Source organism: Plecotus auritus (assembly GCF_963455305.1).
Source record: "Plecotus auritus genome assembly, chromosome: 6".
Lineage (NCBI taxonomy): Eukaryota > Metazoa > Chordata > Mammalia > Chiroptera > Vespertilionidae > Plecotus > Plecotus auritus.
The window spans coordinates 135,983,862-135,997,386 of NC_137773.1; the positions used below are offsets into that span (position 1 = coordinate 135,983,862).

General features: G+C 45.7%; 1 protein-coding gene across 4 annotated transcripts in view; it reads left to right on the top strand.

Annotated features, from left to right (window-relative positions):
• Positions 1–272: 272 nt before the first annotated feature.
• Positions 273–13,525, top strand: part of SFMBT1 (Scm like with four mbt domains 1) — a 112,501-nt gene continuing 99,248 nt past the window's right edge. The window contains exon 1 of one of the 4 annotated variants that reach the window (XM_080672188.1): positions 273–374. The gene's annotated coding sequence lies outside the window, so the exon portion shown is untranslated. Of the gene's footprint in view, positions 375–794; positions 1,047–13,525 lie in introns of those variants that run through there. The other 3 variants (XM_080672186.1, XM_080672187.1, XM_080672185.1) reach the window with 3 other exon arrangements.

The following is a 13,525-nucleotide window of genomic DNA, read 5'->3' on the forward strand; positions in this document are numbered from 1 at the left end:
GTCTCGTGCCCCCTCGCTGAGGCCCCGAACGGCCGGAAAACTCGGATTTACAGAGTGCCTTCTGCGGAAGCCCGGAGACAGCGGGTGCGCCAAGGGCCCGAGTCTGACTTAGCAGACAGGGGCACTTGAATGCCCTTTCAGGTCTCAAAGGACGCGCCAGAACCCAGACGGGGGCCAAGCGGGCGGACGCAGCCCTCTCCAGCGGCCACACGCGCTCATCTGGGATCGGGCCGCCGCTCCGTCCGTTCCCTTGCTAATGCCATCTTGCCGGAGGCGGTCACGTGCGGACGACAGCCGTGAGCTTCGCCCCGGCCCAGACGCCAGGACTGACTCGGGAACGTCAGTGGGTTTTCTGGGCTCCGTCCACAATCGAGGTGAGGCGCGGGGGACCCTTCCCTCGGGGGTTGGAGCAGGGACAAGGGTGGGCGCTGGTTCCCTAAGGGCGCGTCTCCCCGTCGGGGCCCGTCCTCGTAGGGCCGCAGCGCTGTCGGGTCCCGGAGGCGCAGCTGCGAGCCCTGCGCCACGGCCTCGGGGGTGTCCGTGGCAAGTTGTGGGCTGGTGACACGAGGGGCGGGGTTGGCTGGCGGCGCTGGACCCCCAGCACCCTAGTCCGCGGACGTCTCGCATCCCGCGCGGCCCCAGCTGGGCGAAACCACTCGCGGGCGGGTTCGGGAACGATGGATTGGGGGGCGCCACGCGCGCGGCGCGAGGGGCGCGGACTGCCGGGAGGAGCGCGGGTGAGGGGGGGGGGGGGGCGCGGGCGCATGCGCCCTGCACCCGTGCCATATTGGAATGAGTCGGAGCGCGGAGCGCCGCCGCCGCCGCCGCCTCCGCCGGAGCGCGGTGGAGGGGGGCGGGGAGAGCTGCCGGCCGCCCCGCTCCGCCGAGCCCAGCAGGAAGGAGGGCGCGAGCGGGCGAGCGCGGGCGGTGTGAGCGGAAAAAGCGCCCGTGCTGGGGAACGAAAAGAAGGAAAGAAAGAAAGAAGACGAGCGCGAGAGGGGTAAAAGAGAGCGATCGAGGAGCGCGCGCGCGAAAACTCCCGGCAGGTAAAAAAGCGGGGCTACCGGCTGGGCCTTCCCGCGCGGCGGCCTGAAGGGGGGGCAGCGGCGGCGCTGGGCGGGGAACCGCGCGGCGCCCCCTCGACGCGGCGGCGCAACTTTGCTAGCGAAACCGCCGGCAGGCAGAGGCCGGCGGGCGCGCGGGCCGGGGCGCCAACGGGCGGCGGCAGCACGTTGGGGGCGGGGGCGGTCGGGGGGGAGCGCGGCGCCCGCGCGCGGCCTCGCGCGCCCCCGCTGCCCCGCGCGCCGGCCGGCCGGGCTGCAGGAGCGCGCCTGGGCGCCTCGCCGCGGCAGGGAGAGGCGGGGAGCGGCGGCGGCGGATGGCAGCTCCGCGCGGGCAGTTAGGCGCGCGGCAGCCCCCGGGATGTGAAAGGAAAGTGGCTGAGCGGCGGCACCGGCGGGCGCCCAAGTTCCTGGCGCGCGCCCCTCCCCGCGGGTCCAGCTCTCCCGCCCGCCGAGCCCCCGCGGACCCGCCCCCCGGGCTCGCTCCGAGGCCCGGGCGCGAACCCGCAGCGGAGGCCGGGGACGCGCTGGTCCGAACTTCGGAGGGCGAGGTGGCCTCGACGCGCTGGCGGAGCGTCTACAGAGGCCGCCGCAACCGGTTGCTTCGGGCCGGCGAGGTGGATGAGCCGGGCCTCCCCGGGTCGCGCGCCGCGGGCTGTGTGCTCGCAGGGGCCCGGGCCCCGGCCGGCCACTCGGGAGTCCGTGACCGTTTCGATTTCTGTTCTTGAAGTCTCGTTTTGGAGACTGAAAAGGAGGCTGTGGAGAGGCGATCAGTGCCCCGAGAAGCTAGGCCTGCTCTGTGGGGAACAGAAACGCCTTCTGAGAAATAAATCCCCGCGGAAAGGATGTAGGTTAAGTTTTTCGCAAGATGTCAGCTGTGCGCTGGGGTCTAAAACTAAGCGTAAAGCACAGGTCACCTACAGGTCTTGTAAGGTGCTGGGAGTGGGGCAGGGCATTCCTGCCAGACACAGGCAGGGTTTTTATTTAGTGGGGTAATTCCCTGGGGTCGTCACGTACAGCAGTGCTGATGAACCGCCCCAAGCCATCTTTCTTGAGCCCTACTTACCAGCGATGAAGTTTGAGAACCAAGTAACCATCGAAGAGATTTGAAAGGAAATAAGGTGGACTTCGTCAGTCCCTGCATTGTCTTCTTGAACTGCACGTTAAAGGTGTCATACTTTGCATCGAAAGTAAAATGCCTGAAAATGTAGTTGTTTATTTACCAGCTGTCTTGGGAGGAGGAAGTTGAGTGCGCCTGTGTGTGTGTACTTTGGGGCCTGTTGGCCCCGCGTTTTGAGAGACACATTAAATCCTCTAGGGCCCCATTGGTTGGCAAACTGCGGCTCGCGAGCCACATGCGGCTCGCGAGCCGCGGTTTGCCGCTCTGTTGACTAATGAGTTTGCCGACCACTGCTCTAGGCGACAGGTAGATTCAGTTCAGATTTGTTTACAGTGTCAGAAAAGTAACGGCCTGGTGGAAACGGGAGTGGCCCCGAATCAGGAAACAGTTCTGTTACTATTGTTGCCATTGACTAGCTGCCTTATCTTGGGTAGTCTCTTACCTTTTATAGATACGGGTTTCCTTATTTGCAAAATTAGAGGATGAATAGATTATATTTCTGTGTGCTTTCAGTTCTAAAACTCAGCTAAAATGCAAGATTAAAAAGTCAGTCTGTATTTTGAAAGGTTCTACATAAAAGTATTCACACACAGTATGCATCTTTATTAAAATACATTTGGAAAAACATCTGGACAGCTATATCTAGGGTGATTTTATGTCATTGTTTGAACAAAGACATTTAAAAATGTATTTCAGTCTGTTTTTTAAATTATCTAAATTTTTAAATTGAGGTCTAATTTATAATAAGATTGTTAAGAGTACAGCCTGGCTGGTGATGCTCAGTGGTTGATCATCGATCCATGAAACAGGAGGTCGCTGGTTCCGTTCCTGGGGCTTCGGGCTCTGTCCCTAGTAGGGGGCGTGCAGGAGACAGCCAATCCCATCGATATTTCTCTCTATCCTCCCTTCCTCTAAATAAATAAATAAATAAATAAATAAATAAATAAATAAATAAAGTACAGTTCACTGACTTTTTACATATGATAACCATATGATAATCATACTCAGATCAAGGTGTAAACATTTTCAGCCTCCCAAAGTGCTCCCTTGACATTTCCCCCCATTCAGTAAACCCTTCCTGCCTCTCCAAGGCAACCACCACTGACTTCTATCACCACTGATGAGTTTTGCTTCAAAACAGGGCCCTTTTGAGAGTGAAAGGGGGTGATAGTAATAATTAAGCTGAAGGACAACAGGTGGTAAACCTGGAATTATGGTCATTTCACCATGACAAAATGCTTTTATAACAATTCTTATAGTCTTTACTATCTAAAATGACTATAAATTCTGCCCTTGGAGACTTTGTAGTTAGAAAGTCACTTTTTAGCTTGAAGCAATACTTTCCAGGTTTGGATCTGTGGCTCTTGGGAGTCCTGTGGTCACAGGCTCAGTATTAATCTATTACTTCCCATTTTTGGAATATAGGTATATTTGCAGACAGTAGGTCTGAATTATGAACTTTATTAGCAAGTCAGAGTTTAAGGGTCAGTAGATGAATCAGTTCCTTAAAGCCAGGAATTTGCTGAGAAAATTGATTTTTTGAAAGTTCAGTGAATTAAAGAATGTAGATATAAAGCTTTTAACATTTTAAGTGACAGCAATTAATTTGATTTATATATGCAGGATATTTGTCTGGTTTATCAAATTATTAACACTTTAAAAATAAAAACAAAAGGTAACTAAAATTATGTCAGGTGTGATTTTTTTTTTTTTTTTTAATTTCAACATGATGAAGATACCTTTTTGTATTAGGCTTCTAGGAAGTTTGGTGTTCTATATTCTCCACTGAAGCAAGTACTTCAACGATTTGCTTATCCTTCCCCCAAAGGCCTTTTAAAATGTTCTTGTGCCTTGTTTCTACTGCTGAAAGGATAGGAGGTTATAAGTGTGCTTTGCACTGTGAGGATACCTATGTAATGGAAAGTTGGGAACAGTGGAAGGCCTCTGGGAGGGATGTATGGGGCATAGTCCACAGAGGTCAAAGATTCTCTTTTGTGAAATAAGTTTTTTCCTGGGACTAAGCTAGCCAATTGGCTAACGACTAAGCTGGATTTGGTCACTCTACCCCAAGATTCATATCTTCCTTAGCCAAGAGAGTATTTGATATTGAGTTATTGATCCACCTTTGTGTGTGTGTGTGGCTCTTTTTAGATTTCTTAACTTTTGTATTGCTAGATATTGAAAACTTACTAATATTTTAAGACTGCAACTAAAAAGATGTGCAATGAGAAACACATATAAAAGCAAATTTTTTCATAGGGAATATCCTATATAATAAAGAGGTAATATGCAAATTAACCATCATGCCGTCACATGATGGCTGTGCCCACAGCAGAGGCGGGGTTCCCGTAACACAAGATGGCTGCACCCACAGCAGATGTGGGGTTCCCGTAGCACAAGATGGCCGCGCCCACAATGGAGGCAGGGTTTCCATAACAAGCGATCAGCAGGGAACTGAGGCTGCATGGAGCTGGGCTGGGGCCGGGAACCTGATGTCCTCAGCCCCGGTGCCAGGCTGGGGAACCTGAGGCTGTGCCCCCCCGCCTGGCAGGGCTTGATGGGGTACCTCAGGCTGTGCCCCCCCCCTGCCTGGTGGGGCTTGACGGGGGACCTCAAGGTGTGCCCCCCCCACCCTGGTGCCGGACCAGGGGACCTCAGGCCACGCCCTTAGCCCTGGGCCGGGGGACCTGAGGCTGCGCTCCCCACCCAGCATGCGCCGGGGACCTGAGGCTGTGTCCCCAGCTTGGCACTAGGCCAGGGGACCTGAGGCTGCACCCCCCACCTGGCAGGGCTTGATGGGGCTGGGGCCGGCCAGGTCTGGGTATCGTGTGATTTCCAGGCATGCGCAGGTGGGTGGGGACTTGACTCTGGGTCCCATGGAGCGCCCCAGACTCTCACAGGAGGAAGATTTTCATATACATTTTACTAATTTTCTTTCATCTCTAACACTTCTATTATAGAGAAAGGGCAGATAGCAATATTAAAATATTTCCTCTAATTAATTCCCTTTTAATGTGCACGAATTTCGTGCACCGGGCCACTAGTAGTCAATAATATTGTAATAACTGTGTGGTAGCAGGTGGGTACTGGAAATATGGGGGGAACACATTGTAAAGTATATGGTCATTTAACCATTATTCTGTACACCTGAAATTAATGCAAAATAATATTGAATGTAAACTCTAATTGAAAAATAAAATTTCAAGCACTTAAAAAATAATTTCTCTTTTGATATTTGTTTCCTTGTAAACTCTGATTTTTCTCTTTAAATACACTTTGCCTATCCATAATCTTCTTGCTACTGTAGAGTACTTTTGCTTTCACAGTGTTCACTTGGCTGGGCTTAGCTGTAGATGGTGGTGTCGAAGCAGATGACTCTAAAGTCTGTAGAAAAGGTGAACTGTCTAAGCTTCATTGGCTTTTAAAAAATATATATTTTTATTGATTTCAGAGAGGAAGAGAGAGGGGGGGAGAGAGAGAGAGAGAGAGAGACAGAGAGAGAGAGAAACATCAATGATGAGAGAGAATCATCGATTGGCTGCCTCCTGCACGCCACCCACGAGGGATCGAACCTGCAACCCGGCACATGCTCTGACCAGGAACCTGACTGTGACCTCCTGACTCACAGGTTGATGCTCAACCACTGAGCCACGCCGGCTGGGTTTTATTGGCCTTTTAATGATGACTTCATGTTATGTTCACATTAAATAAATGATTACAATTCAAAAAAGCAGACGACCGTTATATAGACAGGCAATTTGAATGCTAAATGTTTTTATGTTAGAAATTTTCTCTTATAACTTCCTGAAGCTCTCTGGAATTATTTGGCAGTTAGCCAATATTTCAAAATAAGAGAGAATAAAAGAACATTTAATCAGTAAATGTATCTCTTCGTTATGGCAGGAATTTTTCTTTCAGTAAACAGCATTTGTTAGCTAATTGTGATGTTTTATAACTGAAGAAATATATTTCTCATTATACATAGTTGTTAAATTGGATGAAAGTCTCTGGGGATTTTGGTTACGGGGGAGATTTGAACCATTAGACTTCGGGGAGTGGGATTTTGATTTGACTTTATGCTTTTAAGTGGTACTAGCCTCATTGGAAAATGATTTAAAATAGAAAGGAGCCCTAATCGGTTTGGCTCGGTGGATAGAGCGTGGGCCTGCGGACTCAAGGGTACCAGGTTCGGTTCCGGTCAAGGGCATGTAACTTGGTTGCAGGCACATCCCCAGTAGGAGGTGTGCAGGAGGCAGCTGATCGATGTTTCTCTCGCATCAATGTTTCTAACTCTCTATCCCTCTCCCTTCCTCTCTGTGAAAATCAATAAAATATATAAAAAAATAAAATAAAATAGAAAGGATATGGTCAGGTTGTTGCAAGTTCATTTTTAAACTTCACAAGAGGGCGAGAGAGGATAAGAACAAAGACAAATTATTAATAGAAAAATGATGATTTCAGTGCAGAAATCTTAAGAAGTTTGATTGTAAACCTTTACCTATAACTCAGAGGCACCTGAAGATGTGTATATAATTATTTCCTAGTCTCTTTTATTTAAGAAGATTTTTGTAACCTTATTCACCTCTTTATCTTTAGATGATCACTCAAGGACATAATTGAAAAACAAAAAATGTAGTCTATATATTGTGCTAAATGATATGAAGTCCCTCTTGAACTTTGTGGTTTGATAGTTGAGTAACTTCAAAACCAAGCCCTTTGCTGTGCAGGGAGAGGCTGTAAGGTGGCATTTCTAACACAGTATACAGTGCTGCATGTAGGTTCCTTTTGAAGCTTTTGCTTAATCTAGAGAAAGGTTAATGACGACCAATTTGGGGCAGATAGGGCAGTTGAGAGTAGCTGCTTGGTCTTGGTCTGGGAACGTTGGTTCTGGTCTGAGATGACATATGGGGAGAGTCCCAGATGAGAGATGGAAGATGGTTTGTTGTCACTTGCAAGTGCAGGACAGTCATGTATTTGGAATGACGACATGAGACGGGCTGAGAAATTTAGGAGTTACTAAAACATCTCAAGAGTTTTTCCTGATGAAATTCAAATAAAGTGTTAAGCGTAGTCAACAATATTGTGATAAGTTTACACAGTGACAGATAATGAATAGAATTGGTGGGGTGATCACATTGTAAGGTACAAAAATGTTGAATCACTATATTGTACACCTGAAACTAATATAACCAGTATAAGATTATATACCAACTATATTTAAATAACAGTATTTTTTTTAAAAAAAGAAAAAATAAATTGTTAATCAACAAGTACTTTGATTTGAATTCCAAATTATATATATATTTTTACCCTGAATAGTTTTTATAAGAAGTGTTTGAGATGGCTGCTATGTAATATATGCTGAATAGTAAGGCCACTGGTTTTTCATTTCTTTTCACATTAATTTGCTACCTGGACTAGGATTCTTCTCTCTCAGTTTCTGCTAGTTTTCTATCTGATGGATCAGTTTCTATAAAACATTAGCTTTCCACGTTAAAAATAGTATGTGTTTATTTGGAATCATAAGAAGCCAGTTGGCTCATTTTTACTTATGCCATTATAAAATAACATCGGAGTGATTAGGTGATGATAACACAGATACATTTAACATATTACACCTGTCTAGAACATAGTAGATAATGAGGAAGTAAATTTTCATTGTTTAAAATTAAAAAAAAATTTAGTTATGGTAAAATATACATAACACAAAATTTACCATTATAAATTGTATAATTCAGTGGCATTAGTACATTCACAATGTTATGCAGTGGTCACCACTATTTATTTGCAGAACTTTTTCATCTTCCCGAACTGAAATTTGTACCCATTGATAATGACTCCTCATTCCCCATTTCCCCCAGCCCTTGGCAACCACTGTTCTACTTTTTGGCTCTATGAATTTGACTACTCTGGCTACCTCATATAAGTGGAATCATACGGTATCTGTCTTTTTGTGAGTGGCTTATTTCATTTAGCATAATGTCCTCACTGGTCATCCATATTACAGCACGTGTGTCAGAATTTCCTTTTGAGGAAATATATTTTTTAAAAGATTTCCATAGTTGATAAAATAAAGATCACAGAACCATGTGCACTGTTTCACCTCCCTTGGGAGAGCTTTGTAGGTGTCCAGCAAAGTTCTGAGGACCAGGTACTCTTTTCCTTAGGTTGGTTCCGACACAGTTATTGGAATGAAAGAGAGAGATGGAAGCAGAATATGACATGTGGAAAACAGGGAAAGTGTAAAAGCAAAGGTTGCCAGTGGCCCAGGATCTTATCTGGATAGGGACAGAGAGCCTTGTGGTCTTAGCTTACATCTTACTGTGTTATGTTAGTCTGAATCAAAGCATTCTGTCCAGAACCGTTCACAAAAAAAGTTTGTGTATTCAGAGTTGTAAATAAGCCTTCAGCTATCTGAGAGACAAGATTATTCAATGACTCATTCCCCAGCTGTCTGGTTAGTAGAGGTTTTGCCATATTTCACTCTCATTTCTGTATTAATGGAAAACTAGTGAGTATTTAAAGAGGCTCAATAGCCTATATAATAATGATAACATAATTAATGCTTTATATTTTAGATTTATTATATTACTTTAACTGTATTTGTGAAATACAGATGTCCAGTCATAGGTGGAGAGAAAGCAGGTTGACAAAATTAAGGATTATGAGTTGAGTAGTCACTATGAGAATAGCTAAAGAGGTATAAGTTTTTTCTTTTATTATTGTTTTCTTCCTTTATTTCTAACTAGAGGCCTGGTACACGAAATTCGTGCATGGGGGAGGGGAGTGTCCCTCAACCTGGCCTGCACCCTCTCCAATCCAGGACCCCTCCGAGGATGTCCGACTGCCGGTTTAGGCCCGATCCCACCCCCTAACTGCCCTCCCCTGCCTGCCTGATCACCCCCTAACTGCCCTTCCCTGCTGGCCTGATTGCCCCCTAACTGCCTTCCCTTGCCAGCCTGATTGCCCCCTAACTGCTCCCCCCCTGCTGGCCTGATCGCCCCTGACCGCCTCTGCCTCGGCCCCTGCCACTGTGGCTTTGTCTGGAAGATGTCCGGTCTAATTAGCATGTTACCTTTTTATTAGTATAGATATCTACATTAGCGAAGTAAACATGGGGTGAGTGTCCTGCATACTGTATGTTACCAGGGGGAGGGCAGACACCTTAGAGCACCTCTTGATCACCCCCCACCCCCACTACTTTCTTGACAAGGGTACTTTTGACTATCTTGAAACCCTTGCAGAAGTGACAGTATCATGAAGCCTGATTGTGTGTGTGATAAATTCTACTTAGTTCTTAAGGAAATCAGAGTGATTAGTGTGATTAGTAGTTTCCCAGAGTTCTGAAAGCATGTTAGGCAAGATATTATCCTTAGGGTACTATTGAGTACCTTTTTTACACCATTCTGTCCTTATTGTATATCATTATCTCCTGAATTGACAGTTAAATATTTTGAAAAATCTAGTTTATATACCAGAGGCAGTTGGTTAATTTGTAAAATATGAATTGGAGTTTCTAAGTAAATTGTTAAAAGAGACATTTTTTTTTTAAAGAAAATAAATTAATAGGTAGTGTTCTTTCCAGTAATATTGTTTCCTTTTGGTTAGTTTTCATTTTTATTATTGAGCAAAATGGGCAGAAGTAGGTGTCTAGTAGCTAAAGCTAGAAATTTGAAAAACTTTGGGTGTTTTATTGTTATAGTCACTTACGATACCTGAACCTCTTGATCTCTTACTGTAATTAATATTTTTATTTTTGTTTTGTTTCTTTACAAGTAACGCTGTATACAAATTGGGAAATAAACGTAGATCTGCCCCTAAACTTAACTGCATCTGGTTTTCCTTAAGGGCACATAGTGGGTCCTGGGTGAACTGAGAGAAGCTTTAAATGACTCTGTTGCCGACCCCCATTGCCAGCAGTGGCTGTGACAAGGGAAACAGAGGCTGGCTCCTCTGACCTCCCTTTTTTGAGTGGGTCTCCCTCCTCTGCAATGAGTGCTTGAGGAGGGCTCCGTGACTTAAGGCGCAACAGGTTTCTGAAGACATGCTCCCCTCTCAACCCCGCCCCCTCTTGACCTTTACCCTGATTTTGACTTCCTATTTTTTTTTTTTGGTTGTTGTTGTTAATCCTCACCTGAGCATATTTTTCCATTGATTTTTAGGAAGAGTGGAAGAGAGAGGGAAAGACAGAGAGAAACATTGATGTGAGAGAAACACATGGATTGGTTGCCTCCTGCAGGGGCCCTAACTAAGGGCTCCGGGCTGGGGAGGAGCCTGTAACCAATGTACGTGCCCTTGATCAGAATCGAACCTGGGACCTTTTGGTCCACAGGCCGATGCTCTATCCACTGAGCCAAACTGACTAGGGCTGGGCTTCCTTTTAACTTTAGCTGAAATGAGTTCTTTCTGGAGCAGCTCTACCGGTGAAATCTTAGGTTCTGATGCTGTATTTTTCACCAGCCTCGTGGAGGGGCTTCCCTACTCTCCTTGTCCCATCTTTGACCTCCTTGTGACCTCTTTTTTCTCTCAGAGTTTCAGCCCCTTCAGGCCTGGACCCATTGTCTAAAATTTCATTTGCTTCCTGGCCAGTGCCCTTTGCTCTGGCCCTCTTGCCTTTCTGAGGCCTCCGCTCTGGAGAATACCACCCCCAGCCAGTCCAGTCTGTGCCTTCTCTGCTCCTAGATACAGAGTATCCCAGAGTCAGGGACTCCTCCTGAGGTGGCCCTCAGTAACGCCACACAGTCCAGTCTCGGGGCAGACACTTTTCTTTTTGCTGTCCTCGACCTTTTCAAACCTGCCTTCGCTTCTCTCTTTACATCTCTCGGTGGATTCATCCACAGTTAGACTTCACGAGCTCTCCTGCTCTCCTACACCTTTCTGCTGAGCTCCAGGTGCCTGTCCCTGCTGTGTGGGCCTCTCCAATTTGGATGCCCACTGGCCCACCCAGAATCCCTCATGCTACCGTAAAGCTGCTGCTCCTTGCCTCCCTGGGTCTCTCTCTTTATGTTCCTCCTCAGTGATGGTGTTTGTTTTGTCCCCTTGGCCACTTTCCTGTGGAACTTGGAATCTTATTCTGAAATTACCAATCTCTGACTTAAGAACGTGCAGTTCTGACTCCTTGGCTTTCAAACATACTTAAAGCTATGGAACTCTTTGTTCAAATGCAATCTTTCTAGGAAGCCCAAAATAAATAGAGCTGGAGTTCTGGTGGAGGGGTCTGAAGGACGCATTTGCCAGGAAGGCTGCCTTGGCTACAGCCTTCCCCTGGAGTGCTGCAAGTTGGAGCTCCTTGGAGTTGCTGTCCGTAGTGCCCTGAGGGCACTCTGCGCCTTTGAAAACTGGTATCCATTCTGCACCCCACTCGTTTCCCGTTGGTTTTCTTTGGAAATTTTTATTTTTAGTGTGACTGATTAAACATAAAGTCAGGGCCAGTGATGGATCTTGCCAAGGAAAAAGAAAAGCCACTTTGGAAAATGAAACTAGGTATTTAAAAGAGCCAGCTCTGCTCTGGTCGGGTGCTCATTTGGTTGGAGTGTTGTCTTGTACACCAACAGGTTGCGGGTTTGATTCTTGGTCAGGGCATATACCTGGGTTGCAGGTTCGATCCCTGGTCAGGGCACATAATGGAGGCAACCGATCAATGTCTCTCTCTCTCTCTCTATCCCCCTCTCCCAACCGCCCCCTCCCCCCCCCCCCCCCCCCGCCCCGCTCCACCTTCTCTCAAATCATAAAAAAAAAAAAAAAAAAAAAGAGCCAGCTCTATTAAATGCTTCAAAAGCTCTCAGGGTTCCTTTTAAAATTTACGTCTCTGCTGACTCTCTTTAACGCTGCATTCCTACAACATAAACATTCAATTACAGATGACAAAAGCTGTAAAACGTTACAAAATTCTTGTTAACTTGTATATATCACTAAAAGTGAAAATATTTTTATTCTTAAAGCGCGTATCCTAAAAAAAGAGATGGAGATGGAATTATGAATTTTTAAAAACTCTATTTGGGTTACCTGCTCCTGAATCTAGTGAGCTACAATATGAACATTCAGGGTAAACTTAGTTTGGTTTTATTGTTTTTGTTTTGTTCATTTACCAGCATCTCAGGTTTGTTCAACTATAACTAAAATGCTATATATATTTTCTGTGAAAAAAATATAAACCTTGTTTGATTGCCTTTAGTTGCCCCCCATCTCTCCTCTTCAGTCTATCCAATACACTGGGACCAGATAGATTTTTCTAAATAAACTTGATTTTATCACAAAAGAATTCCACTGCCAGCAGGGTAAAGTTCAGAATTCTCAGGAAGACGCACAGAATGCTTGAGGAGCTTCTCCCAGGCACCTGGCCAGCGCATCTCCTTCTCACAGGTGCCCTCACTCCGCCAGCCAGAGATCACTCTCTTCTGTAACCCTTTCCTCGGATGTCCCTCTGCCTAGTGTCCTTCCACCAGTGCAGTGCCCCCAAAATGCCAGCCTGGCATGTACCACTTTCATACTTTTTGCCATGTTTTATTACAATTATTTTAATATTCTTAAAATTAACGTTTAAAAATCTGACTTTCTAACCCAGTGGTCGGCAAACTCGTTAGCCAACAGAGCGGCAAACCGCTGTTCTAACCTAAATTTTTATAAAGTATTATCACATTTTAAAAATAAAGATATACAAGTAATAATAAATCTAATCAATTTAGGCAATGATTTTTTTTTTTTTACTCTGACCCCAAAAGCAAAAGCAACAAAAGCAAAAATAAAAAAAGTGGGACTACATCAAACTAAAAAGCTTCCATATAGCAAAGGAAACCATCAAAGAATGAAATGGAAACTGCCCCTGGCCAGTGTGGCTTGGTTGGTTGGAGTGTCATCTGTACAGTAAAAGGTGGTGCATTGGATCACCGGCCGATCGGTGTTTCTCTCATCGATGTTTATCTCTCTCTCTCTCTCTTAAAAAAAAAAAAAAAAGTCAATAATAAAAAAAGGCAACCTACTGAATGGGAAAAATATATGCAAATCATATATCTGATAAGGGGCTAATATTCAAATATATAAAGTATTCATACAACTCAATAGCAAAAAAACCCAAATAATCTGATTTAAAAATGGGCAGAAGATCTGATAGACATTTTCCCAAAGAAGACATACAGATGGCCAACAGGTACATGAAAAGATGCTCAAGATCACTAATCATCAAGGAAATGAAAATCAAAACCACAATAAGATATCACCTCACCCCTGTTAGAATGACTATTGTAAAAAAGACAAGAACCCAGACTGCGTGGCTCAGTGGTTGAGCATTGACCTATGAACCAGGAGGTCAGAGCACATGCCCGGGCTGCGAGCTCAACTCCCAGTA